This window comes from Manacus vitellinus, unplaced genomic scaffold (assembly GCF_001715985.3).
Source record: "Manacus vitellinus isolate BGI_N305 unplaced genomic scaffold, ASM171598v3 ctg7180002434760_pilon, whole genome shotgun sequence".
NCBI lineage: Eukaryota > Metazoa > Chordata > Aves > Passeriformes > Pipridae > Manacus > Manacus vitellinus.
In genome coordinates, this window is record NW_021938697.1 from 1 (window position 1) to 3,296 (window position 3,296).

Here is a 3,296-nt window from a genome sequence, read left to right on the forward strand (position 1 = left end):
CCTGATTTTAATTTTTTTAGGCTCTTCTCCTGATTTTAATTTTTTTAGGCTCCTCTCCTGATTTTAATTCTTTTAGGCTCCTCTCCTGATTTTAATTTTTTTAGGCTCCTCTCCTGATTTTAATTTTTTTAGGCTCCTCTCCTGATTTTAATTTTTTTAGGCTCCTCTCCTGATTTTTGATTTTTTTAGGCTCCTCTCCTGATTTTTAGTTTTTTAGGCTCCTCTCCTGATTTTAAGATTTTTATACTCCTCTCCTGATTTTAATTTTTTAAGGCTCCTCTCCTGATTTTAAGATTTTTAGGCTCCTCTCCTGAATTTTAGATTTTTAGGCTTTTCTCCTGATTTTAGTTTTTTCAGGCTCCTCTCCTAATTATAATTTTTTTAGTCTCCTCTCCTGATTTAGATTTTTAGACCATTCTCCTGATTTTTTTTTATTAGGCCCCTCTCCTGATTTTTAGATTTTTAGGCTCCTCTCCTGATTTTAATTTTTTTAGGCACCTTTCCTGATTTAAAATTTTTTTGGGCTCCTTTCCTGCTTTTAATTTTTTTAGGCTCCTCTCCTGATTTTAATTTTTTTTGGGCTCCTCTCCTGATTTTAATTTTTTTAGGCACCTTTCCTGATTTTAAAATTTTCAGTCTCCTCTCCAGATTTTTATTCTCTTAGGCTCCTCTCCTGATTTTAATTGTTTTAGGCTCCTCTCCTGATTTTAATTTTTTTAGGCTCCTCTCCTGATTTTATTTTTAGGCTCCTCTCCTGATTTTAATTTTTTTAGGCTCCTCTCCTGATTTTAATTTTTTTAGGCTCCTCTCTTGATTTTAATTTTCTTAGGCTCTTCTCCTGATTTTAATTTTTTAGGCTCCCCTCCTGATTTTAATTTTTTTAGGCTCCTCTCCTGATTTGAATTTTTTTTCCTCGGATTTTTTTCCTCTGCTGAGGCTGCTCTCTTGATTTTTATTCTCTTAGGCTCTTCTCCTGATTTTAATATTTTTAGGCTCCTTTCCTGATTTAAAATTTTTTTGGGCTCCTGTCCTGATTTTTATTTTTTTAGGCTCCTCTGCTGGTTTTAATTTTTTTTGGCTCCTCTCCTGATTTTTAGATTTTTAGGCTCCTCTCCTGATTTTTAATTTTTAGGCTCCTCTCCTGATTTTAATTTTTTTAGGTCCTCCTCTCTCTCTGATATTAATTTTTTTAGGCTCCTCTCATGATTCTAGTTTTTGTAGGCTCCTGTCCTGATTTTTTTTTTTAGGCTCCTCTCTCCTCTCCTGATTTTAATTTTTTTAGGCTCTTCTCCTGATTTTAATTTTTTTAGGCTCCTCTCCTGATTTTAATTTTTTTAGACTCCTCTCCTGATTTTTAGGATTTTGGGCTCGTCTCCTGATTTTTAGATTTTTAGGCTCCTCTCCTGATTTTCAGGTTTTTAGGCTCCTCTCCTGATTTTAGTTTTTTCAGGCTCCTCTCCTGATTATAATTTTTTAAGGCTCCTCTCCTGATTTTAATTTTGTTGTATGTGTTACTGTCCAGAATCTCTCCAAGGAAAGCTGTTACAAATTTAGAGGTAGGACTGGAATTTGGGGCTTTTCCCTACAAACTCCTGCAAAGCCTGAAGGAACCGCCTGATGACTGCTCTTAACAAAGGTGGTTTATTAATATTCCGTCAGATTTCCCTCAGCTCTGGGCAGGACAGGCAAGGGTTAGGGTGGGGAATTGTGCAAGCAAGACTTGTTATTTCTCCTGTGTGTGTGTCAGTTTGGCAGGGCTGGGAGAAGGAGGACTCGTGTGGGCACCTCCAGAGACAGCGGGAACGGGAGCGTGCTGCGGAGGAGGGAAATTCCAGGGGGTGGGTGCCGAGAAATTTGTCCTTCCCTCGCCCTGTGCTCTGCACTTAGCAGTGGGTCAAGTGCAGAAGTTTCCTGGGGACCCTGGGAAATGATGCCGGGTCTGCCAAGAAAAGTGGGGCCAAAGGAGCAGGACCTGGGTCTGCCAGCGTGGGAGAAACAAGGGACGGGTCATCCTCTGCCTCCAGGAGGGAGGGCAGCAGGAAAGGCCACGGACTAAAGCACTGAAGTGCCGTTCCCCAGGGAGCCCCTGCCCAGACCTGAACTTGCTTCTGCACTTGCTGTCCCTTTCCCAGCGGAGCCGAAGCGTCGGGTGCCGCTGCCGGGGGGATGGAGCTGCCAAGGACAAGCTGGGAGGGTGTTTGCGAGGGAAGGGGGTAGAAGGAGCTCTTGATGTGCTTTTTTTACTTCTTCATCCCACAGAATTGCCACGAGAGGAAATACTTCAGAGGGGCTTCCCTCCAGATAAGGCCTGAAGATGCCAGGAGGTTTCAGCCGGGAGGAAAGGAGCTGTGGAAGAAAAGCAGCCTAAAAACAGCCAGTGGGGATCATCAGGTTTTCCAGCCAAGAAGAACAAGGAGAGAGATGAGGGAATCGGGTTCCAATTCCTAATGCTTTGGTGGGTGTAGGAATGATTTCTGTGTGTTTTCCAGTCCCTTTGGATTCCTGAGATGATTCTAAAATGATGGCTTTAGCAATCAACTAAATCGCAGATGTTGTTTTTGAGAGGAAATGATGCCAAAGAAATGCAGAGAGAGAGCATGGAATCATCCTGGGATCCTGGAGTGGTTTGGGTTGGAAAGGATCTCAGGGATCATCTCCTTCCACCCCCTGCCACAGGCAGGGACACCTTCTAATAGACCTCCAGCCTGGCCTTGGCCACTTGCAGGGATGGGGCAGCCACAACTTCTCTGTGCCAGGCCACCTCCCCACCCTCCCAGGGAAGAATGTCTCCCTTCTGTGCAATCTTTCCCTTTCTTCTCTGCAGGAAGTGGGCTGGGACAAGGGACTTGGCTCCCACGAGGCCGAGGATCAGAGCGGGCTGTGCACAGGGGACGACTTCCACTTCCGAACGGGGAAGGGCCCCTTCGTGCCCACCCCTGGCAAACTGGGACAGAGTAACATCTGCCTGCAGCTGGCTGGAGTTCCCGTTGGCTCTGGGCTTTCTGCCCACGGGCCAGGGATCATGGCCAGAGTCCTTCAAACCTGGGGCACAGTGGCCTTCACACCATCCCTGCAGCCCGTCCAGGCCAGGCTGCTGCCCATCGGCCCCTGATCGCAGGTGGATGTAGAAGTGATGGTGTTTAGGGAATGCTGATTGTATTTCCCTGACTTTAGCCATGTGGTCATTAAAAAGAGAAAAATAACAAGTCTGTGGAAATGCCCTGCACGTGGGAGCTTGCGGCGCTCTGGGTTAAATCTTGGCTCTCTAACGTTAAAACTGTGGGCGAGGGGCGGTG

At 45.1% G+C, this 3,296-nt stretch overlaps 1 long non-coding RNA gene across 1 annotated transcript; it reads left to right on the forward strand.

Moving 5' to 3' along the window:
• Positions 1-2,173: 2,173 nt before the first annotated feature.
• LOC115307365 lies at positions 2,174-3,208 on the forward strand. The gene is made up of 2 exons (XR_003915700.1): positions 2,174-2,455; positions 2,825-3,208. It is a non-coding gene; the product is annotated as an uncharacterized LOC115307365 (long non-coding RNA).
• The last annotated feature ends 88 nt before the right edge of the window (positions 3,209-3,296 follow it).